This window comes from Astatotilapia calliptera, chromosome 3 (genome assembly GCF_964374335.1).
Source record: "Astatotilapia calliptera chromosome 3, fAstCal68.1, whole genome shotgun sequence".
In the NCBI taxonomy this organism is placed as follows: Eukaryota; Metazoa; Chordata; class Actinopteri; order Cichliformes; family Cichlidae; genus Astatotilapia; species Astatotilapia calliptera.
In genome coordinates, this window is record NC_137424.1 from 50,826,980 (window position 1) to 50,853,403 (window position 26,424).

The window sequence follows — 26,424 nt, forward strand, 5'->3', positions numbered from 1 at the left end:
ATGCAGTTCAAAATGTAGAAAAAGGTTTTTAAGATCTTAAATCCTGTTTACTCCAAATTTAAAAACATATTTTGGGTAAAGGCAATTTTAGCAAATCAGATGCTAATGGCAATGTCACGTTTAGTACAGAAATTTGCTATTATGTAAATGAGCTGGAGCTAGCGCGAAAGATAAAAGCGGCATTGTAAAGTGTAAGAGAAGTACATTTCATGCTGTTTTGTAATGTGTTGTCTGACTGTGTGTATTTCTTTTTGGGTTCATCAGCTTCACAGGGTCGACTGCTGTCAGGTTCTGGCAAAAAAAAACCAAAAAACACTTAGATTAGGTAGAGAGCCAGGGACACTGAAAGAGACATAAAGGGGGGAGGGGGGGAAACAACATGTGGAGGGGAAATGAGTTTAAGAAACAGAGAAGGACAGAGAATTAGAATGAAAGTGAACCAAATACACTCAGTGAGACGAGTCTGCCAAATACGCTGAGAGCGAATTAAGTAAAAACCAGAATGAAAGCTGAGACAGAGAAATTGTGCCTGCATACACAGGAATGAGCATGATGCAGGGAACAAGCTGGTAAAACAGGAGATGAGGACAAAGCAGCTCTGGCATCTGTGGGCACAGAAAAGGGACAGGTTACTCCTTCAGTTTAGTAATCCTGAGACTAAGGTATGTGCTCTATTTTGTGTGTTCCATCCAACTAGCAGCTTTTCTTCTGCTTATCGATTTCAGTGCGACAGAGTTGCTGTCGCCCTGCTGTCACTGGGCGAAAGGCGGGTACAACCTGGAGAATATCGTGTGACTTCCTCAAAAAGAAAACAAAGCAAAAACACAGCTTCAACAACCAACTCCTTGATCACACCCTGTACAGACTGTATATAAAAGATGATTATCCACTGATTCTAAGTCTAGGATCTGAGAAAAGGAGGACACTACATGCTTACTGTCACGGACCCAGCTCTGGGGACTCGGGGTCCGTGAGCAGTGGGGACTGTGACTGTTATTGTTGTTATTATTATTATTATTATTATTTGGTGTGTTGTCTGCACTGCCCCTATGCACATCTGTATGTAGGCAGGTATGTGTGTGTTTTGCTTTTCTGCTGTGGCCAAGTTACAGGCACCTTCAGCCCTGGGGGCGTGGTCTAACTTGAGGGCTGGCCACACCCGAAGTCCTGGCCGCACACCTGCTCCTCATCTGGGCTCGTCGGGGGAGCTATTTAGATGAGCGATGGAGCTTCCACCGATGCGGGATTATTGCGTTTGACTACACGTCAGTCTTCAAACAAGTCAAGTGTGAGTGTATGCCTGCTGGGATAAGTGTTAACGGCTGCCTCTATTGTTTTCCCCTCAGGAGGAGTGTGGGACGAGAAGGAGCAGTAAGCACGGGGAGTGCAGGGACACTGGGGCAGAGAGCACTACACGGGGACTTTTGGGAAGAAGACACTCCACGGGAGTCTGGGAAACTGGGGATTTATTGTTGTTTACTTCACCACCTTGTAAATAAACACTGTTGCACTGAAGAGTCCGGCGTTTGGGTCCTATTTCCCCATCTCCCCACGGTCTGCCAGCCAGACCGTGACAGAATAATCCCGCCATTATGGGCCCAGCGGACTCAAGGACCGTCTCACAGGAGGAATTGCTCGCCCAGCTCTGGAAATACTGTCGGAGCATTATCCAGGCGGCGGATCCACATCAGAGACACATGCAGGTCGTATTTTTTGATGCCTTCCTGTCTTCAACCACCTGTTCCATGAGCTTTCTGGACATTGCAAAACTAATTCAAATTGTAACTGTGTTGAGGGCTAGCTCTAGCTTTGAACTGTTTGGTTTAGGCTGTCCGGGCAAGGAGGATGCGGCTGCCTCCCTGGCAGCCCTCGCTGCCTGGTTTTTTCTTAATAGGCGGAAGGTTTTCCCACCGCCGCTTGCTGCTCACCTATTGGACCCTCCACTGCAAGGAGGACGGCGCCCTACTCCATCTCCTCTCACTTCTTCAATGGCCTCTGTGCCAGCAGACCAAAGACCGGCAGTGCTGGTCACCACAGTGAGTAGACCGGACCCTGTCATTTTAACGAATCCAGTCACAGATGAACAGGGGACAGGTTCCTTTGCCCCGCCAACATGAAAGAGACGGCGCCGGCGTCATCCTCGTCAAACCGTAGCTCACCTCACTCCTGTGGTTTGGGAAGAACCAGCTGACTCTGGACTGACCGCACGAGGAGCCGCGGACCCAGTGCTAGAACATGAGCCTGCCACTACAGACAATCGGGAGGCTGAGATTCTCCCCAGGGCTTCCCCAGAGGCTGAACTGGAGGCCTCAGTTGCCTCTGGCCCCCTGGAAATTGCTGAGCCAGCGGTAACATTGTTTTCCTCTCCACCCTTCATGTTGGACATATCACCCTCACTTCAATTAGCTGCCCAGCTAGTCGGTCAGTCATCATCTGTTCCACCTTCCACATCCACTGCTCTGCCACCGCATCCACCGCCTGCTGCTGCCATGTCGCCATCGTCACCGCCGGGTGACCGGCTCAGCGTGCGGGGGGATCCCGCGCTGCAGCCGGAGGAGCTCAGCGAGCCGGAGGAGCTCAGCGAGCCAGCTGGGGGGCCAGCGCCGCTGCTGGAGGGGCTCAACGAGCTGGAGCTCGGCGAGCGGGAGCCGCAGGAGGAGCTCGCGCTGCCCGAGCAGGAGCTCAGCGAGCGGGAGCCGCAGGAGGAGCTCGCGCTGCCCGAGCAGGAGCTCAGCGAGCGGGAGCCGCGGGTGGAGCTCGCGCTGCCCGAGCAGGAGCTCAGCGAGCGGGGGGAGCCCGCGTCGCCAGATGTGGAGCTCAGCGAGCCGGAGGAGCTCAGCGAGCCAGAGCCGGAGGAGCCCAGCGAGCTAATGCCGGAGGAGCCCAGCGAGGTAATGCCGGAGGAGCCCAGCGAGCTAATGCCGGAGGAGCACTGTGAGCCGGAGCAGCTCAGCGAGCCACCCACTGAGAAGCCCGCACCGCTGCTGGCGGACCTCAACGAGCCGGAGGGACCGGCGTTGCCAGCAGAGGAGCTCAGCGAGCCTGGTGAGCCCGCGCTGCCACCGGAGGAGCTCGGAGGTCCGGAGGGATCCGCTGAGCCAGAGCTGGAGGTCGGCGTGCCGGAGGGGCCGCCACGTCCTGCAGCCCGGCCGGTACATCGGGAATCGTGGGTTGTGCTGAGGCGGGAGCAGCAACGCCACCGCCACCGGACCCGTGGCCGCCCGCCGGAGCTGCAACGCCACCGCCACCGGACCCGTGGCCGCCCGCCAGAACTGCAACGCCGTCGCCACCGGATCCGTGGCAGGCCGCCTGAAGCGTTCTGCTCCCATCACGGGGTTGGAGGTAGGCCGCCCGAACGGTTTTCCCACCACTGCCTGACCCATAGCGGGTTTTGCCTGCTTGCGGTCCACTGGGTCGGCCGCAAGAACTGTTGCTGCCACCATGGCAGTGGTTGGACTTTTGAACTGGGGTTTTCCGGCCCTCCGTCCTGTTTCCCCCCGCCGCCCGCCCTGAGATGGTTGGGTTGTGGTTTTTGTTGTGTTTTGGGTCGTCGGGAGCCGACCCTTAGAGGGGGGGTACTGTCACGGACCCGGCTCTGGGGACTCGGGGTCCGTGGGCAGTGGGGACTGTGACTGTTATTGTTGTTATTATTATTATTATTATTATTATTTGGTGTGTTGTCTGCACTGCCCCTATGCACATCTGTATGTAGGCAGGTATGTGTGTGTTTTGCCTTTCTGCTGTGGCCAAGTTACAGGCACCTTCAGCCCTGGGGGCGTGGTCTAACTTGAGGGCTGGCCACACCCGAAGTCCTGGCCGCACACCTGCTCCTCATCTGGGCTCGTCGGGGGAGCTATTTAGATGAGCGATGGAGCTTCCACCGACGCGGGATTATTGCGTTTGACTACACGTCAGTCTTCAAACAAGTCAAGTGTGAGTGTATGCCTGCTGGGATAAGTGTTAACGGCTGCCTCTATTGTTTTCCCCTCAGGAGGAGTGTGGGACGAGAAGGAGCAGTAAGCACGGGGAGTGCAGGGACACTGGGGCAGAGAGCACTACACGGGGACTTTTGGGAAGAAGACACTCCACGGGAGTCTGGGAAACTGGGGATTTATTGTTGTTTACTTCACCACCTTGTAAATAAACACTGTTGCACTGAAGAGTCCGGCGTTTGGGTCCTATTTCCCCATCTCCCCACGGTCTGCCAGCCAGACCGTGACACTTACAGTCACAATCACAATGGATTCAGTGAGACTTGGCAGTAGCTCGGGAGGTAGGCCAGGTCATCTGCTAATTTGAAAGTTGGTGGTTCATCTCGAGCTGCTCCAGTCTGCATGCCAAATATCCTTGGACCAGATACTAACCCTGTCTTTCTCCAATGCATCCGTTGGACCATGAATGCTAGATAGAAAGTTCTTACCTGGAAAAAGCATAGAAAAAAGTGCTTGCATGAAAGGACGAGTGAGGGAAGTTTGAGTGCTCAGGTAGAGTAGAAAAGCACTTTATAAGAACCCATGCATTTACTTGACACTATCTCTTGAGACTACAAACAATAGCAAAATGTTTACTGAGGTCGTTAAGAACAAAGCAACTGAACAGTCATTTTTCAAACAGACTTCTATACAACTGAACTTTTGGACCCAGATGCTTTGCCACTTGCTGAAAATGAGAAAGAACGCAAGCATTTCGCGGACAAGTGTCAGGGTTGATTTATAAAAGAAGGACAGCAGCAAGAGTGAAAGGGAAGGTCTACAAGATGGTAGTGAGACCTGCTATGATGACAAACAAAACAAAAAGACAGGAGGCCAAGATGGCAGTGTTGAAGATGTTAAGTTTGGGAGGGACCAGAATGGATGAGATTAGAAATGTGTACATGAGGGACAGCTCAGGTTGATTGGTTTGAAGACAAAGTTACAGAGGCAAAGCAGAGATGGACAGTGGACATATTGGACAAAGAATTTTGAATATGGCGTTGCCAGGCAGGATGAAATGAGAACCACAGAGAAGATTCATGGTTGATGTGATAGAAGAGGATGGTAGGGATGCCATAGGGTGACCCCCTAAAGCAGGGGCGTCAAACTCCAGGCCTCGAAGGCCGGTGTCCTGCAGGTTTTAGATATCACCTTGGGTCAACACACCTGAATCAAATGATTAGTTCATTACCAGGCCTTTGGAGAACTTTAAGACATGTTGATGGGGTAATTTAGCCATTTGAATCAGCTGTGTTGGATCAAGGACACATCTAAAACCTGCAGGACACCGGCCCTCGAGGCCTGGAGTTGGACACCTGTGCCCTAAAGGGTGTAGCTGAAAGAAGAAACTAGAGGTTTGAAAAAGTTCTAAAATAACTACAGTTTAATTTGTCTCTCCAGTCACTCAGCCTAATACTAACCTAGGTTACTAAATTATTCCATTAATCCAAAAGTCTTCTATACTCCACTCCAAACGCCTCTTTGACAGGCTCGGTTAGTAGATCAGATTTATAATAGCATATCCCAGAATATATTATTTAATCCCACACCACAACTACATGAAGGATCCTGTTAAAACTATCACCAGGCTCTCCTTTGTTGAAAGTAATACTGACAGAACATAATGGCTGTAATGAAATATTCTCATTGTTCTCTGGGGTTCCTCAAAGAGTGTCTCGGCACTTCTGATCTTGGCAGTTTCAATTTGAGAAATAAAAGAAGAGCGTGGGGCTTCCCTGAAGTTGTGATCCTGGGCTCTTTTTAGAGCGCAGCGGCTGCCTTCTTCACAGTCTGCTTCACCTTCCTATCAGCGGGAGTGACAGAGAGGAACAGAGAAGGGGCAGAGAGGGGCCCGGGAAACGAGACTGAAGACATTAGCAGGAGAGAACAGATGGAGGCTGAAGGAGGAAAAGACTAAGAAGGGGAGACAAGGTGAGATGTAGACACAAGGAGATCTAGGAAATGGAGGGGAAGGAGAAAGAGCAGGAGTTCATCATTTCAGTTGACAGGCATACTAATCTCCCTTCTCTTTGTCAGACATGGTTTCTATCTGTTGTATTCCCATCTCCTCATCCTCCTCCATCCAAACCTTTTTTTTGTCCTCTGCCAGTGATTCCATTTGAACTTGTCTCTTCTGCTTTCCACTACATTTTCTGTCTTCCTTCTCCTGCTCCTTTGCTCATTTTCCTCCTGTTTCACCTTGATTCCTCTCCCCTCCCACCCTGTTCCCTTTTGTCATCCCCTTTTTCATTGATCCTACCCCCCTCTGTTTCTCCTCCCTTCATGCTGCCACTCTCTGTCTCTCCTCTGAGTCATTCAGAATAATTGCTCTGCGGTGCTCTCCTTCACTTTGGGTGCTTATCAAGCTTTGGCTGCTATCTGCACACACAGCGTGCCCTAACAATTCTGAAAATGTTTGCAACCACACATGGAGGCATGCGCATGCACACACAAGCGCATGCACACACATGCACACACACACACACACACATGCACACACACACACACACACACACACACAGCGATGTGTGAGCGAAGAAAAGTTAAATTTGAGTGAACAAAATTCATTGCTGCGTGCAAAAAATGTATTTCAGTGTTTGCTATTATCCACACACACACACACACACACGCACACACACACACACACGCACGCACGCACACACACACACACACACACACACACACACACACACACACACACACACACACACACACAATAGCAGCCCCTGTCAATCAGTTTTTGCACTTGCGCTCGCTCGCAATGTGTTGCTCGCGCTCTCAACATTTCTGCCTGTGCGTGTTCAACTCTTTCTGTACACCGTTATATTTGTGCCACAAAACCAGCCAATCACAGACTTGGATGCAAAAATATCTGATTGGCTGTTCTGGTCTGCAATCAGCTCGAAATGACGAAATGCAATATCCCAGAATCCATTTCATCCAAAACTCAAATGAGGCAGTGGCGGAGGAACACAGAGTGGCAGAGTTTGAAATATTACTCTGTCTGGGTCACAAAATAAACATTTAAGATATTTTCATGCGAGAATGGTGCTGTGTAAACTTTACATACCTGCTCGATTCATCAAGACATCACATATTTGCATAAGTGCTCTGACGTTTTCGGAGATGCCTGTTACATACCAGCTGACCGGGTGGTCGCTCGGGTTAAACATAATATATAAGGCTGAAGTGACAAAAAAAATCACCGACTACGCCACCAGGTATTATAGGAAAAACCATAAAGCCTTTGAACTAAAACAAACGCTGTTGTGACAGTGATGTACACTGTCTTGTTGGTATACATGTATGATTTGTATCACCTTCATGTTTCCAAACCGATATCATGAGCAGCAGCTTTTACAGCTGTGGCTCCAGGAAACATCAGCTGATACTAGAAATTAATTTTAAATAAAATATAACAACAGCTGATCAAGCTTCAACGTGCTGCTGTTGTTTAGCGCAACATCCGCTGGTTTCCTCTTTCTGGCGCAAAGTGGGCGATAAACAAACAAGAGAGAGAATGAGGGGAGAAGAGGCAGCTGAAAGCGTAAAGACAGAATAACTCTAGCTAGAATGAAAAAGACACAAAGCTGAAGTCAGGGACGAATCGCGTTCCTTTTCCCCTCAATATGGATGTATTGTAAATGGTCCAGCCCAGAGTTGATCATGAACAATTAGCTAATCCTCACCTTTCATTGTTTATATCGTTACAAAGACAAACAAACAAACATAAAAATGAAAAATCACCATCGGCCCACCAGGCAAATGTCTGGTATGCCAGTCCAGCTATGCGGTCAGCTGGTGGGTAACAGGCATCTCCGAAAACGTTAGAGCACTTATGCAAATATGTGATGTCTTGATAAATCGAGCAGGTATTTGAAGTTTACACAGCACCATTCTCGCATGAAAATAACTTAAAAGTTTACTTTGTGACCCAGACAGAGTAATATTTCAAACTCCGCCACTACCTCGTTTGAGTTTTGGATGAAATGGATTCTGGGATATTGCATTTCGTCATTTCGAGCTGATTAGAGATCAAAACAGCCAATCAGATTTTTTTTGCATCCAAGTCTGTGATTGGCTGGTTTTGTGGCACAAATATAACGGTGTACAGAAAGAGTTGAGCGCGCACAGGCAGAAATGTTGAGAGCGCGAGCAACACATTGCGAGCAAGAGCAAGTGCAAAAACTGATCGACAGGGGCTGCTATTGTGTGTGTGTGTGTGTGTGTGGATAATAGCAAACACTGAAATACATTTTTTGCACGCAGCAATGAGTTTTGTTCACTCAAATTTAGCTTTTCTTCGCTCAAAATAAATTTCTCCTTAAAATGCAAGACTTGCACCTGCAATTTTTTTTTACGTGCGCTCAAATTTTTTTAATGTGCGCTCAGAATAGTGGCACAAAAATAACGCCATAACACAGCAGGACCAATCACATGCCAAGAGCCACTTACGGCACACCCATCACTGGCCCTGCTGATGTGCATGTGGGTGTACAGAGGCTTCCATTTTCACCTAACAGGTCACAGTTTCTCTTTCATGTCAATCCATTCAACCATCTATTCATCACTATTAAATAAAAAGGGTGAATGTGTTCTTCATCTTCTTTGCTTTTTTAAACTCTTGATTCCTTCCACGCTTGTTTCTCCCTGTATCATTATAGCTTTATCTATGATACTTACGTATGTGTCTCCTCTACAATCAGCTGATTATAGAGCAAATGTGAGGAGAGGAGGAAAATGAAAGAGCTGTCTAGCTATGGAAATTACTTTTAATTTTATTGCACAAGGACAAAATTTTGGTTCTTTGTGAGCATCTGCATGCTAGCACAAAGCTAGCCAAGAACCCAGAGTGGTACTAAAGCGGAGTGTATGCAGACCCAAGTCCAGCCACCAGAGCCTGAACTTCAACTTCAACAGATAACAGCCTCCATTTCGACCTGTTCAGTTTTCTAAAGTCAAAGTTTCTTTTGGCTGGTTTTCAGCTTTGCTGTAATTTACCAGTGGATGCTTGGGACTGCGTGTGTACTGTAATTGATATTTCTCATTTAACAGCTTGGGTAGCAAAAGAGTTAGCCAGGAAGTCAAGCATAACACCAACATTAAACTAGACAGGCAGCAGCAGATTGGTTCACAATAGTGTTGCCTGTGTAAAGTACAGCTAATGCAAAGTATTAGTGTTGAGCAACATGTGTCAGGTTCTCAGACATGGAATAAACCCACTTTTTCAAAAGACTTTTCATATTCCACGTCTCTAAAAATCTGGCTAACAATTGTTTTAACCCAGTTACAACTAGGTAATAAAGACTTTTAGGTATTTGTCTAAAAGAATAGTGAGAAACACTCCAGCTAAACAGAAAAGAGGGGTTTCCATATCTCCAGTGCTACTATGAGCAACCAAGGTATTTCCTCTAGCTCACACAAAAACTAAGTCTCTAGCATAGCGTAATTTCACTTGCTTGATACTGTAAAAAATGTAGCATGAGTACTAAGAAGAAATAGAGTGATCATATTTAATGATATTAGCCTCTGTTTCTCGGCTCCCTATACAGAAAATGGAGCTTGGTCAGTGATTATAGGTCTCCTCTAACCTCAAACAGTAACAGCCAATTGACACCATGGTTCTGTTCGAAGTTTCCTCCTGTTAAAATGGAGGTCTTCCTTTCTACTTTTCTCTTTAATGTTTGGTATAGAGAAAAGTTTTACAGAGAAAAACCCATCCAAGCGCTCAGTTACAGTGGAGGGTTTAACTTAGCAACATAAAGCACCTTGCGATGGCTCTGTGAATTTCTGCAAAACAAAGTTGAAATGAATTAAAGCTTCTATTTGGATTTGAAATACTCCACTGGCTTCAGCAAATGGCTATCACTGCTTAATTTGAAGTCATAAATGCAGAAAAATGCCACATTCACAGTCATAATATAATAAGTTCTTTCTAAAATAGTTGGCTTCTAAGCTTTGAACTGACTGAAAATAGTCAAGTGTTGTTGAGGCAATTAATACAGGCCAACTTGGAACCCCAGGTACCTGCTACCAGGTACTATGACCTAATGGAAAACCCTGAAAGCTGTGGCAAACCATGCTGAATCGATCCAAGTAGGTACTAATGGAAAAGGGGCTCAACAAAACTTTACATGTCTCAGCATGGAGTGCAGTGTGTCTTTAAAAAAAAAATCGAGGATTCTGGACAAGTGGAGGACAAAATAAGAAGTGAAAGGCTGAAGAAATTTCTATAGCATCTGAAATTCGGAAAAGTAAATAGACCTGACACAGGAACTGGGAGATGCATGTGGACTTTTAGGTAATCTATCTGCTGTTCACTGAAACCTCATCAAAAATGATCTAAACTGAAGGTTGGTTGTCAAGGTATGGCTGAAGTAAGTGCCAAATTACATAAGAACTGTCCAGAAAATCAGCGACCAACGGTCTCATGGAGTGATGACTCCATGACTGATGACTGTGAAATTCTTGGTTCAAATGTTCATCACTATCAGTGGAGGAAATCAGGAGAGAGTCACAGTGGTGAGTGTCTACAGCCTTTTTACAGTTTTTGGGCTGATTTCAGCCAAAAACTTGATGGAAAAAATCGTGTCAGAATTGATGGAACACAGAAAAGTAAAAGTAAAAAAGTAAATTCTAATCTCCGCTTCAGTCACCTCACTAACTAAACAGCTTGTTTACTACACACAGTTTCAGGCACAGATGCAGGCAGGGCATCTGTTGCATCGCCCTGTTGGTTGTTAAACTAGTTTATTTTATCTTAATATTACGGTAGTTGCTTAGTTTAAGGCTTCTGACAGTTATTGTGTGCGTTCTCTTTCACCTGATAGTTTACTCTGGGCTTTATACTGATGTGTGGAATAATATTAATGCCAGCAAAGGAATGTGTATACAGCCTAGAGTTTCACAATTTTTGCATTCTCCCCACACATGACCCTCATGCGTTATCAACAAGACATTTTCAGCAAAGACAGAGTGCTCATTACTGTTTTAGCCATCAGTAAAGTCCACCACAAGCTATCGGCTGTGATTGTTGTGCAACGCTCCGAGCAGCACTGGGCACTCAGTCATCCCGAGCCCGGTTTATTCTCAGCTCTTTCATCTTGAAAGCATCAGAAACCAGATCAAGTGCTTCAGAGACAACATTTACCCTGAGGTGGTCAGAAACGAATTGCACGGTCTACCCACTCATACACTGAACGCAGCAGAACTGTCCTGTTACAGCTGCACGTTTTTTTTTTCATTTCAATCATCTCTTTAATGCAACAGTTGCTTTTATTGTTGTTTTTATTGCCTTTAAATGCCCCCGGTCTCTTATGCAATTGCTGTTATGTCAGTTTTAATTGCGCTTTTAAAACCAGAGTAATGAAATTGTTTATATTTGCTTCTTATGTGCAGTAATGTTAATGAGATAGGAGGGGGGGGGGGGGGGGCAAGGAACAAGCTTGTCGTGCACTAAAAAAAAGAAAATAAAATAATTATAAAACACCCAGCACGCCCCTGCGGGCGGTTTATCCTTCAAGCTCGGGTCCTCTACCAGAGGCCTGGGAGCTTGAGGGTCCTGCGCAGTATCTTAGCTGTTCCCAGGACTGCGCTCTTCTGGACAGAGATCTCCGATGTTGTTCCCGGGATCTGCTGGAGCCACTCGCCTATCTTGGGAGTCACCGCACCTAGTGCTCCGATTACCACGGGGACCACTGTTACCTTCACCCTCCACATCCTCTCGAGCTCTTCTCTGAGCCCTTGGTATTTCTCCAGCTTCTCGTGTTCCTTCTTCCTGATATTGCTGTCATTCGGAACTGCTACATCGATCACTACGGCCGTCTTCTTCTGTTTATCTACCACCACTATGTCCGGTTGGTTAGCCACCACCATTTTGTCCGTCTGTATCTGGAAGTCCCACAGGATCTTAGCTCGGTCATTCTCCACCACCCTTGGGGGCATCTCCCAGTTTGACCTCGGGACTTCCAGGTTATACTCTGCACAGATGTTCCTGTACACTATGCCGGCCACTTGGTTATGGCGTTCCATGTATGCCTTGCCTGCTAGCATCTTGCACCCTGCTGTTATGTGCTGGATTGTCTCTGGGGCATCTTTACACAGCCTGCATCTGGGGTCTTGCCTGGTGTGATAGACCCCAGCCTCTATGGATCTTGTACTCAGAGCTTGTTCTTGTGCTGCCATGATTAGTGCCTCTGTGCTGTCTTTCAGTCCAGCTTTGTCCAGCCACTGGTAGGATTTCTGGATATCAGCCACCCCCTCTATCTGCCGGTGGTACATACCGTGAAGCGGCCTGTCCTTCCATGATGGTTCCTCGTCTCCCTCCTCTTTCTTGGGTTTCTGCTGCCTGAGGTATTCACTGAGCACTCGGTCAGTTGGGGCCATCCTCCCAATGTATTCTTGGATGTTCGTTGTCTCATCCTGGAGTGTGGTGCTGACACTCACCAGTCCCCGGCCCCCTTCCTTCCGCTTAGCATACAGCCTCAGGGTGCTGGACTTGGGGTGAAACCCTCCATGCATGGTAAGGTGCTTTCTTGTCTTTATGTCAGTGGCTTCTATCTCCTCCTTTGGCCAGCCTATTACCCCAGCAGGGTACCTGATCACGGGCAGGGCGTACGTGTTGATGGCCCGGATCTTGTTCTTACCATTCAGCTGACTCCTCAGGACTTGCCTGACCCTCTGCAGGTACTTGGTAGACAGCTTTTCTAGCGGCCTCTTCATGGTTCCCATTCGCCTGCGGATCCCCAGGTACTTGTAACTGTCCTCTATGTCTGCAATGTTGCCTTCTGGTAGTTCAATCCCCTCAGTTCTGACTACCTTCCCTCTCTTTGTTACCATCCGACTACACTTCTCCAGTCCGAACGACATTCCAATGTCATTGCTGTATAGCCTGGTAGTGTGGATCAGTGAATCGATGTCTCGTTCACTCTTGGCATACAGCTTGATGTCATCCATGTACAGGAGGTGGCTGACAACTGCTCCGTTCCGTAGTCGGTATCCGTAGCCAGTCTTGTTAATGATCTCACTGAGGGGGTTCAGGCCTATGCAGAACAGCAGTGGGAACAGAGCATCTCCTTGGTAGATCCCGCACTTGATGGTGACTTGTGCTATGGGCTTGGAGTTGGCCTCTAGTGTTGTGCGCCACATCCCCATTGAGTTCCTGATGAAGTCTCTTAGGGTCCCATTGATCTTGTACAATTCTAGGCATTCCAGTATCCAGCTGTGGGGCATTGAGTCATAGGCCTTCTTGTAATCAATCCAGGCAGTGCACAGGTTGGTCAGTCTGGTCTTGCAGTCTCGGCTGACTGTTCTGTCTACCAGTAGCTGGTGTTTTGCGCCTCTGGTATTCTTGCCAATTCCTTTCTGTGTCCCGCTCATGTATTGACCCATGTGCCTGTTCATCTTAGCCGATATGATGCCTGACAGGAGCTTCCATGTAGTACTGAGGCAGGTTATTGGTCGGTAGTTGGAGGGGACCGGTCCCTTCTTGGGGTCCTTGGGGATCAGGACCGTCCGACCTTCGGTTAGCCATTCCAGGTGTCTCTCGTTAACTAGCAGCTGGTTCATTTGTGCTGCCAGACGCTCGTGGAGTGCAGTCAGCTTCTTTAGCCAGTAGACGTGAACCATGTCGGACCTTGGTGCTGTCCAACTCTTCATACTGGAGACCCTTTCTTGGATATCTGCCACTGTGATGGTTACTGGACCCTGTTCAGGGAGGTCGCTGTGGTCTGCCCTCAGATCCACTAGCCACCGAGCATTGCCGTTATGGGTTGCGTCCTTCTCCCATATGCTCTTCCAGTATTGCTCGGTCTCCAGCCTTGGTGGTGCTGTTCTCTTATTATATATATATATATATATATATATATATATATATATATATATATATATATATATATACCACTATGGCTAACCAACCGGACATAGTGGTGGTAGATCGATGTAGCGGTTCCGAATGACAGCAATATCAGGAAGAAGGAACACGAGAAGCTGGAGAAATACCAAGGGCTCAGAGAAGAGCTCGAGAGGATGTGGAGGGTGAAGGTAACGGTGGTCCCCGTGGTAATCGGAGCACTAGGTGCGGTGACTCCCAAGCTAGGCGAGTGTCTCCAGCAGATCCCGGGAATAACATCAGAGATCTCTGTCCAGAAGAGCGCAGTCCTGGGAACAGCTAAGATACTGCGCAGGACCCTCAAGCTCCCAGGCCTCTGGTAGAGGACCCGAGCTTGAAGGATAAACCGCCCGCAGGGGCGTGCTGGGTGTTTTTTTATATATATATATATATATATATAGATATATAGATATATAGATATAGATATAGATAGATATAGATATAGATATAGATATAGATATTCTCCCGTTGAATTATTGAAAAATATTGATATTTATTTACCTGCATTTAATCTACACTCTGTTACTATTCATCTTTAGAGATGACTGATTGAAATTACATTTAATTAACTGACTGGATATACTTTTCTTGCCTGTGACAGTTATGAGGTTAGCATGCAGGTTAGCTTAGTTTTCTGTATGCAAGTATGTAGCTATGTTAATGTTCCATTTTTATAAAGATTGTGGAAAAAACTCCCCAATATCCAGTCTCTGTGAAAAAGTAAGTAGTTCCTTATTGCTTCCATAAGAATTAAAATCATAAGTATCAACCAGGTACTGTTAAATAAACACACATATTTATTTATATTTATTGATCATCAGCACCAACAGCACTCACGAGTTGATTTCCCAGCAAATTCCCCTCCGAGGTCTCCCTGACTATCCCAAATTTTTCTTTCCTAACCCTTTCCGTTGAATGCATTTCTGTACTTCCTCACTCCATCACCAAGTCTCCTTGTCCTCTTTTCTCATCAAACACCTGTACTGTCCCAGTCATCGAGTAATTCTTCCTCGAACCCAGAACCTGTCTCATCTCCTTTGACTCGACCTCGTCTTTTTAAGTAAAAATGGTGAAAATCCATCACCATTTAACCTTCTGCATCCCCCCCTCCAACACCACACCTACTCAAAACTCATCACTTCTGTTCCCTTTTCATCTATATATCCATTGAAGTCTTCTCCAATCACCACTCACCCCCCTAGGGACACTGTCTACCACGTCATCCAGCTTTCTCCAGAATTCCTCTCTCTCCTCTGATATCCAACCTGTGGGGCATGCACACTGAAATCACATTCAACAACCCGCCTTTGATTTCCAGCTTCTGTCTGAAACTCTATTTCATCTCCACAACGCTATTCACATACTCTTCCTCTTCAAGATTACCCTTACTCCATTACTCTCCCAAGCTACACCATGATTGAAGAGCTTAAACTCTACTCTTCCTTTTCACCTGGTCTCCTGCACACACAGTACATCTAACTTTCTTCTCTCTATCATATCAGCTCTCTCCTTATACACCATTTAAAGCCCCCACCTTTGCCTCAACACCCCCATCTTTCCTCCTGCTGCCACCTAACATGCTTTCCTCTTCTCTGCTTCCTCTGTCAACAGTAGCAACCGCACTTTGTTGCACTACGACTTGGCTATGACCCCCACCCCACCCTTTTTTAAAGCAGGTCCAACCTAATCCTGTAAAGGACAATCATTACCACCAGACTTGTGTCTGAGCCATACATACATATCCTTGAATGCAAGTCAGGCTTTATAGAAGCAATTAGTCTATTGTTTTCAGGGTTCAAATTAACACAGAGCATTATTGTTCAGATAAATTACCTGAATGATTTCATTTGTCCTCCGGTTGTGCTAAAACTACCCTCATTTCTTTTTCTGCTTGCCTGGTTCCTTTGTTTTTTTGTGTCAGTTTTCAGCCTCTCTTGCTCCCTATCTTACCTTATCCTACAAAAGTGTGAGCCCCAGGTCACTGAAGCTTTTTCAGGTTTCTATCAAGGACAACACATAACTAATTAAAGACAATAATGACCCTTTCATTGACTCACAAATGAATTGTTGGGCTAATTGTTTTTCATCGGCTCTCTTAATACCGTAATGATTTCTGCTAACGTGAAAACATCAGATTTTAATTATACTGTTCAGATCAAGAATGAAAAAGCCAGCCAGCCTGTTAGTTAGCACACTAACTCACCTGCTCACACAGTGGGGCACAGATATACACTTGTGCTAAAGCATGCACAAATACACATTGTATTACACAAGTGGATACTCTCTTCTGTCTTTCTTGTACCGCAGCTCGATGTAATGAAGAAGAAAATGTCTTTTCACTGCAGTAAATTTCGGCGGTGTCCTGAGAGGATTTATTTTCAAGTCTTTGTGTTCAAGTTGTTAACAGTCAGTTCATTGTTTTCCAATAGCTGAATTTAACATGCTTGATTGGTAGTAACACACTTATAGTGGGGCAAAAAAGTATTTAGTCAGCCACCGATTGTGCAAGTTCCCCCACCTAAAATGATGACAGAGGTCAGTAATTTGCACCAGAGGTACACTTCAACTGTGAGAGACAGAATGTGAAAAAAAAAAATCCATGAATCCACATGGTAGGATTTGTAAAGAATTTATTCGTAAATTAGGGTGGAAAATAAGTATTTGGTCAATAACAAAAATACAACTCAATACTTTGTAACATAACCTTTGTTGGCAATAACAGAGGCCAAACGTTTACTATAGGTCTTTACCAGGTTTGCACACACAGTAGCTGGTATTTTGGCCCATTCCTCCATGCAGATCTTCTCGAGAGCAGTGATGTTTTGGGGCTGAGCAACACGGACTTTCAACTCCCACCACAGATTTTCTATGGGGTTGAGGTCTGGAGACTGGCTAGGCCACTCCAGGACTTTCAAATGCTTCTTACGGAGCCACTCCTTTGTTGCCCGGGCGGTGTGTTTTGGATCATTGTCATGTTGGAAGACCCAGCCTCGTTTCATCTTCAAAGTTCTCACTGATGGAAGGAGGTTTTGGCTCAAAATCTCACGATACATGGCCTCATTCATTCTGTCCTTAACACGGATCAGTCGTCCTGTCCCCTTGGCAGAAAAACAGCCCCATAGCATGATGTTTCCACCCCCATGCTTCACAGTAGGTATGGTGTTCTTGGGATGCAACTCAGTATTCTTCGTCCTCCAAACACGACGAGTTGAGTTTATACCAAAAAGTTCTACTTTGGTTTCATCTGACCACATGACATTCTCCCAATCCTCTGCTGTATCATCCATGTGCTCTCTGGCAAACTTCAGACGGGCCTGGACATGCACTGGCTTCAGCAGCGGAACACGTCTGGCACTGCGGGATTTGATTCCCTGCCGTTGTAGTGTGTTACTGATGGTGACCTTTGTTACTTTGGTCCCAGCTCTCTGCAGGTCATTCACCAGGTCCCCCCGTGTGGTTCTGGGATCTTTGCTCACCGTTCTCATGATCATTTTGACCCCACCGGATGAGATCTTGCGTGGAGCCCCAGATCGAGGGAGATTATCAGTGGTCTTGTATGTCTTCTATTTTCTGATGATTGCTCCCACAGTTGATTTTTTCACACCAAGCTGCTTGCCTATTGTAGATTCACTCTTCCCAGTCTGGTGCAGTTCTACAATACTTTTCCTGGTGTCCTTCGAAAGCTCTTTGGTCTTGGCCATGGTGGAGTTTGGAGTCTGACTGTTTGAGGCTGTGGACAGGTGTCTTTTATACAGATGATGAGTTCAAACAGGTGCCATTCATACAGGTAACGAGTGGGGACAGAAAAGCTTCTTACAGAAGACGTTACAGGTCTGTGAGAGCCAGAGATTTTCCTTGTTTGAGGTGACCAAATACTTATTTTCCACCCTGATTTACGAATAAATTCTTTACAAATCCTACCATGTGAATTCATGGATTTTTTTTTCACATTCTGTCTCTCACAGTTGAAGTGTACCTCTGGTGCAAATTACTGACCTCTGTCATCATTTTAAGTGGGGGAACTTGCACAATCAGTGGCTGACTAAATACTTTTTTGCCCCACTGTATGGGGAAACAGTAATTGAATGATCTTCATTCAGCAATCCTTTCACAACAGTAAAGTGCAAGAATTGATCAGAGTTGAAGCTAAATAAATTCTGGTCATAATCAGGATTTTTGAAAACAGGAAACAAAAAATTCTTAAATTATGTGAATAAATAAGTGATAGTAACTCATTTGTACTGTATCAGAGTTAAGGTCTCTATACTCTAAAGTTATGGTTGGTTAAATGTAGATTTCTTTTCTGGTGTATGTGTTGCATCATATGTCCCAGATTGGCATATAATAACCCCAACTTGCAGCTCACAAGAGAATGAACCACTTGTGATGAGAATACAGATGCTGCAGCATTTCACCTTTTCAAAGGGTTAAGGCTGATATAGCGCTTGGGGAACCAGAAAAGGGTTGTCTTTGTAAATCTGTGGAGTTTAGCGCAGAGCACGAGTGCAATCCATCACACACTATGCAATGCAAGCTCCTCTCTGTGCAAGTCAATCGGGTGTCTTGAGAATATGGGAACTGTGTTTGTTTTAATACAATGGCTGTGTTTGCTACAAGAAGCAGTCTTACTCCTATTAAGCATAGCTCAGCACAAAATTCCTGAGGAAACTGATAGCTTCCACCAAATGTGAAGAACAGATATTGAAACGACTCCAGAATCATTACGTGCATTTGAAAGTGCAGATTCAAAGAGTTAAGAATTTTCTGTGGTGGCCTTGACTAAGCACTTCTAGGTATACACTGGTGAGCAAAGTCAAAAAAAACAACCCAAAAACAAACACACCTTACTGAAACTGAAAAAGAGAACAGGTTACATTTTGGAATTTATTGGATGGACAGAACAGTCAGTTTTTTGTAGTCAGGGTGTTGGATCTGGGAGAAATGTGCAGGTTTAAACACCTGAGTAACTGTTAAAATGGCCCAAAGTATTGATTTAAAGTTGCAGCTAGCTTAGACTTGGTCACTGCTCAGAGCTGCCATGTAGCCTAATCCTGAACTCAGCCGCCAGATGATTGTAAGTGCAATCATGTGGAACAAAATGCACCCAGTTTAAAATTCTAAGGGCTTATGTATCAGGATATATTTAAACTATTCGGTCATAATCAGGACTTAAAATACAACCTGAGATGAACAACAGCACATGGCATATTACTTGACACCAAAGGAATTAAGAGGATAGGTAGCAGCTAGGTGCTGCTAATCAAACACACTTAATTAACCGACAAGCAGATTAGGATCTTTGTGTGCACAGCACCACATTTGATAAATTGACTGATTTCTACATGTGGTGGCACGAATGAGGGATAACCAGGGAAGGTGACTAAGGGATGTTGACAACGCCACCTAGGGGGAGAGGTACCCCCAGGAAAGATTTTTATAGCCAATGTAGACATTACACTAGCTACCAAGACCCACAGGCTCTTTATTAACAGCAGAGGTGAGGAAGATCAGTTTTACAAATCACAATTTATTAAGAAAAACTACTAAAAGCATAGAACTGTAAAATCAGAGAAGTCCTTAGGGAAGCAGGGCCGAGACTGCAAGACGCTAATTAAAACACTTCATTAACAAACAATGATTAAAACGACAAGGCTCGCTGCCACGGTGGTACCCTAGTAAAATAACTGGATAAAATAACTAAAAGTAGAGGCAAGAGGCAAGAGGCAACCTACAGAGAGGAGTGTCCAAGGGTGCCACAAATTACTCACCCGTATAGCTCCACTGCAAACCTCACTGTCACTCACACTGAAACCTAAATGGTGCAATCTACCTATGCCCGGTGTGTACACGCTCATGGAGGGGATTCCACTTCAGCCCCTTAACAAGTGGCCGCACCTCCACTAAAGCAATAAAACAAGGCATAAAACATTAAACAAATTAGTAAAAGATAAAAACAAATACACCAAGTTACAGTTCTTTATAAAAGCAAGATTAAAATCTATACAACAATTCCGAGTAAAAGACCATAAAACCAGGAATCAGTCAAGGCCAGTCCATAAACGTTTGCAAGATGACAACAGGCCAAAACAAGACAGCACGAGATAAAACAAGAGAGCAGCAGCATGGCACAATCCTGTAACAAAAAGAGGGAAACAGGCGTCAAGGTCCACCCTACAATATGCCATATTATAACAAACACAAAAGTCCCATTTACCACTCTCTAAAGGGCAATACTAAAATGCGCAGCTTTCCTAAAGAGATCTGCAGTGCTTTGCTGCATAACGCTCTCAGCCACCTTGTATGAGGAAAGAATGCCAAATGCCTCCATGTGGTTGTGAAGTACAGCTGTTTCTTATAAGCCCTCCAATTATCAGCTGGGAAGGTGTGGATGTTAGTGCTGCATTCGAGGACATCGTGTAAAATCCTACGCCAAAATTTTCTTCACTACATACATAACCATTTTCTACTCTGAGGAATCCTAGAAATACACCTTAGACAAAGTGAATCTGTGAACTAAGGTGTAGGTCTGTTAGGGTATGTTGTGGTGATCCTCGGGTTGGGGGATTTGTGTTGAAGATGGACAAGAAAAGTTCAAAGCCATCAGGTCCTCAGTTTAGAAAAAAGAGAAAAGAAGAGGAGGAGAAATGAGCAAAAGATGCAGGTAAGCAGATGTGTCATTGGGTAATGGCAGGTCATCCTGAAACAGTCAGAATCAGAATACTTTATTAATCCCTAAGGACAAGAAGAAATTTTAAAAATAGTAACAGTAACAGACTAAACTCCAAACAATACATTATGTTACAGATCTTAATATAATATTAATTAGTCGTTGTCAATTGTTGATTCATCCTGTTCTCATTGTATGACGAATTATGATGGCTGTTTGGTAGCTGTTTGAATACTATGCATACTCTGTCTCTCTTCATATGTGTGTGCTTCTCTGGTGAAATTGAGTATGGTTACGACAACAGTTCTACGTTAATGTACAATCCTTAATATGTTTTGTGTGTGTGTGTGTGTGTGTGTGTGTGTGTGTGTGTGTGTGTGTGCGCGCGCGCGTGTGGGGGGGGGGGGGGGCTGCGCGTCAGAGGGAGTGCTCGCCCAGGGCGCCAGACAGGCTAGGACCGCCACTGCATACACCACAAATCTAATTAAAAGCCAATCTAAATAAATGAGTTTTAAGCTGCTTTTTTAAAAGAATCAATACTATCAAGGCAACGTAATGATGGAGGGAGAGCATTCCACAACCTGGGGGCCATCGCTCTAAAAGATCTATCTCCTCTGGTCTTAAACTGAGTTTGTGGGACCGCCAACAGCCTTTGAGTAGAAGATCTCAGGCTGTGAGAGGGAGTGTGGGGTTCTGGAAAAAAAACTGCCTAATGCGGCGCTCAAACCCACGACCCTGAGAGTAAGAGTCCAATACTCTTTCAACTGAACTAGCCGGGCTTCATGTAATAAAAGCCAAACACAACATGTTTTCTACATTCAAATGAGAGGCCATCTGTCTGATGGCTGAAGCGTGGATGAAACTGACTCAACTGAACAATGATCTCAAGCAATTTTCAGTGGACTGAAGCACTGTCGTAAATAATGGTGGATCACAGGGAATTATCTACCTCCATTTCACCCAATCAGTGCCATCCTCTTCTATGACACCAACTGTCTGCATGTCCTCCTTCACTACATCCAGGAATCTCTCTCGTAGTCTCCACCTTTTCCTCCCGCCTAGCCACTCCATCTTCAACATCATTTCTCCAGTATATCCACTGTCCCTCCTCTGCATGTGCACACCTCTCTACTGCCTTGTAAAACTTCCCTTTCACTCTTACTTCTATCCTTCTGTCACAAATCACCGTTTTACTTTCATGTCATTATGTTTAAATTTTGAGTTTGTGCTGCTAATATGTAGAAAAGCAATGTGTTTAACATGCAAAAAAAGTTATTTATTACATGGATTTGATTCATTTAATTTGATTTCATTTAATAAATCTTAAGGTTAGAATAGTTATCTGATTATTTTATTTAAGGAAGTCAGCAGGATCAGCTGGTAGAAATATTATATGCTCAAGTTTCTTGCAGGTTCTAATGCTTAAGCTCTATGGACATTTTATGATAAAAACTGGAGAACTTTCTGAGTTTTTATATGTCACTGAACAACTTTTGTTCCAACAGTTCCAGCACTAGGGTTAGGGTTTCATTCTCACAGGAATGATAAAAGGAAACCCAACATAGCCCTGCTTGGTAATAATAGGACTGAAAACCACTACTAACCAGTAAATTCGCCACTGCCGATGGCCGAATCAAAAACCTTTGGCCAGCTTTAAGTAATGGGGAAATGAGACAATCATCAATCAAAATCAGCCTTCCAGAGGCCAAATCTGAATGTGAATGACTCGAGTCCTGTGTTGACGAAGCATGTCGTCTCATCTCTTGTAATTTACCACCATGATTATCTGAGCGAAGCGTGGGGCCATTCAGAGGCAGACTCAGTCATCTTCAGAATATGAATGAGAACTACAATGACAATTACCTTCATTAGTCAGAGTGCCAGGACTTGTACTGTGCGATATCTCAGCGTAAAACAGTATCCAAGTGATAGTGATCTACAGTAAATGAGTTATGGGAGCAGTGCAGAGCTCACGTTCTTCCAGTCTGCTGAAGGATGATTACAGTGTTTGTGATCAAAGCCAGACTCTGTGTAGGAGAAAATTACAGATGCTGAATAAAGCTGTCTGCAAAACAGTTATTCATGATTATTTCGGTGTGATGACTTACATTCATGCAAATCAGAGGGCGTATCTATAAGTTTATACTTTGCAGAATACTGATGTGAATTTTAATGTCTAATTTGGCTTTAAATAAGCTATTGGGTGTAATGATAAAGGTTCAATATTTAAATACTGAAATTCCACCTCTCTGTGAAGGAATCCTGAAAAATGATTAAAAAATAAATTAATATCAGTGCTTTTTGATGATATTCCTATTTTCTGCAATGACTTAAAGCTGTATTGTAGATTTTTTTCATCTTCTGTGCTGCACATTATCTAACAGTGGAGTCAATACATGATAAAAAAAAAAAATCACATTTTGCTCATTTGTGCACTTATTTTAATATAAACCCCTCACAGACACGTCTAACACCCATAGCACTTTGGAATAATTAAAATATGCATCACCATGTACCTGCAGTTTTACACAAGTGCAATCTTTGTTCCCTTTAATGGCTTTAATGGCACCAGTTTTTTTTTTTTTTTTTTTATCAACGATGATATATTTTCTTTTGGTCTTAAGGACTTGTGTTTTTCTGGTATTCAGATTTAGTACAAACATTCACTTGAATCAAGAGAAAAAAAAGAGAGGAACATTTATTTTATCATTGTTTGTTAGGCTACTACAAAGTAATTTCAATTCAATTTCAATTTAGTTTTATGTATACAGCACCAAATCACAACAACAGTCACCTCAAGGCACTTTATATTATAAGTTTGACCCAACAATCATATGGTGCCCTATGAGCAAGAAACTTCTGACAGAACCAGCCTTAGGGAGGGGCGCACATCTGCCAGGACCAGTTGTTGTGAGAGAAGGAAGACAGGATAGAAGACATGCTGTGGAAGAGCAGTTACAATCTTGTCCATTCTCACTTCTTTCTGTCAGTGCCACCATCTCCTTATCATGCATCATATCAGGTCCTTTCATTCCTGCTGCTATCCTTCTGTCACTCATCCACACCTGCTCCACCCTGTCAACACTCTGTTGTTCACCTCTCTCTTGTGTGCTGTCTGTGGTAGGAGTGGCCTATACCCTGCAACTGGTTAAGGTGTGAGAGGTATGGGGACAGAAAAGGGCACAAAAGTGAATAAACTAAACAAGTCTACAGGAGAACGTAGATATTTAAAGATGTGCGATAGTGGCATTTAAACACATGGGGTGAAAGAAAGGGCAGAAGTGATGTTGAATCATGAATGGTCACCCTGCAGTCTGAGTATATTTCAGTATAGATAAGGCATTTTTCAAGGTCACCTGTTCTAGACCTAACTATAAACTAATTGACTACTAAACTACTACTAAGCTACTATAGCTTGAGGGTGGGTGTGGCCATCAGTGGAAAACAAACAGACGAACTGATCCAACCACATAATATCATTGGGTGAGGTAAAAATGAGGTGGTTCTAGTGGGTGACAGAGTATGAGACACATACCAGGAAGCTACATCGCAAGATCAACTACAGGCCAACTACAGGAGTAATGGGGTAGCTGTCAACTAACCAGCATCTACTGCAGAAGGAGATCAGGTGAGATCACCTCCATCATCATCTACAGACACCTTGTTAGGACTTTTATTTCCTCCTTGCAGCAAACCACATTTGTATCTGAAAATAGAATAAAATGAATCATCCGGAGGCAGAAAGGCACATCAGAGTTCTCTGTCTTAATTGAAATAAACATGTATATAAATAAACAGGAGTGTAAATGTGTTTAAGCCTTTAGCCAAGCCAGAGGCAGATGGTGGGAGCAAACAAGGGTAAGAGACAGATGTGTGTGTGAGTGTAGCAGGGTGGGGAAATGAAGAACATCTATATAAATAATAGACAACACACTCATGGAAGAAGAAGGTAATTAGGAGAGTAAGAAGAGAAAGAGACAGCACACAGAAAAAGTAGAAATGATAGAAAAAAAAAAAGAGCGAAACAATAAAGATTTCTGTTTGATTGTACTGATGCTGAGTCTAAACAGACTCAGGGGAAACATACGAAAGCCTCACATCATACCTAAAGGTGTGTATTAGGGTTTTGAACAGTTCAACTAATGTATAAGATCAACTGAGCTAAAATGTCCACTGAATGTGCACACAGCCAGAGTAAGTCATATTCACGTACAGCACACTGAGGTGTTTGGAAAAAGGCACTTTTTCACTTGGTATTTGATGATCCTAAACTTAAGCCAGAAGCCAAGCGAGTTTAGAAGTTCAAACTCATTTAGACACGCCTTCAGAACTAGACTTTACCATTCTTTGTACTGGAAGTGGAACTGAAGCAGCAGACTCACTTTCCAAGAAGATCTGTTACCCACTACACTGTTGTTGTCACGACTTGTAGACCATCTGCATACTGCTCCCAATTTGCAAATCCCAGAGTCAGCAAGATGTAGTGCAAACACTTAATGATGTCTTTAAAATGTGTTTAATTTCATGATGAAGCATGAAAAACAGTCAGTCCAAACGCCCGAGCTGCGGTCTCTGAAAATGGGAGCCGGCAATCGCTCCTTGTATACAAAGTGAGAAACAAAGAAACACATTCCACCACCATCCCATCCCAGCCTCCTCCCCCCAGAGAGAGTTGCAACCTTGTTTTTCACTTAACAGTCACATGAAGATGTACCTCCTGAATCCTTACCCAGGGACCCTCCCTCCTCCTTAAGGGCCAGAGAGGGGTCTCACTATCACTATACCTACTTATAATACCTGTGTGTGGAATAAAGCATAAAACACATATATGTTGCTATCTTTTATATCTAATACCTCATACGTACTATTGTCAGAACACGTGATCAGTTGTTTTTGTAGATGTTAAATGACCTGAAATGACAGCAGATCATATTCTTTCTGCTGAGGGGACTGACCATCAGAGTTCACGTACATTTTTGGATTTCACAATTTATCCCTGTTGGTGGCTGAGGTCAGTGTGGACCACAATCCGTTGTGCTTATTATTTTGTATTATACACCAGATACCATGCCAGCAACTTATGTATTAAGTCTGGTTCTCTGCTGCAAGTTTTACATTTATGGAAGGGGTGTCACACAGTCATGAATTTGTTTGGGAAGCGATGAGCGCTCATATTTAAAAGATGCAAATATATATTTCCGGATGACTAAATTTACAGTCTGAGCATGTGCAGCAGTCTTGGAGCAGTCAGTGAAATGTAAAATAGAAGGAATCAATACAAATAAGTAGATGATTCATAAGTATCAGAATCAGAAGACTTTATTTATCCCCAAGGGGCAATTAACAAACAACAGAGCAGCATAACGTTGAAGATAAGGACAATGAGAACAGGCAATAAGAGTGAAATAATAAATACACAGAATATACAGTACAGTTTTAAAATTACACAGTTTAAAAATTAAAGTGACTGAAAGGTGAAGTCAAAGGAGCTTGCAAAGAGGGACTTAAGGACCCCCTGATGATCTTCTAATCGCCTGAGCCAAGGTGGGAAAACGGGTGTGGGTCTCAATCAGCCAGGGTTTCGGGAGAGCTCATTGTGAAACCTGGCCCCACCTTCCTGAGGTCAGATGGCCCAGGATGTGAGTGGGCGTTAAGGCGTCTGGGGACGGAACTCAAAACTGGATTATCTGTTCAAAGCTGGTCGCTCACAGTGGACATAGATGGCTTCTTTTACTCCTCTTTAAAACCATCTGTCCTCTCTGTCCAAAATGTGAACATTGGCATCCTCGAAAGAGTGTCCTTTATCCTTAAGATGCAGATGGACTGCTGAGTCTTGTCCTGTGGAGGTGGCTCTTCTGTGTTGTGCCATATGCTTGTGAAGTGGCTGTTTGGTCTCT

At 44.4% G+C, this 26,424-nt stretch overlaps 1 long non-coding RNA gene across 1 annotated transcript; it reads left to right on the forward strand.

The window, feature by feature from the left end:
* The first annotated feature begins 3,068 nt into the window (after positions 1-3,068).
* LOC145421514 (uncharacterized) lies at positions 3,069-4,160 on the forward strand. Its single transcript, XR_013902895.1, has 2 exons — positions 3,069-3,910; positions 3,992-4,160. It is a non-coding gene; the product is annotated as an uncharacterized LOC145421514 (long non-coding RNA).
* The last annotated feature ends 22,264 nt before the right edge of the window (positions 4,161-26,424 follow it).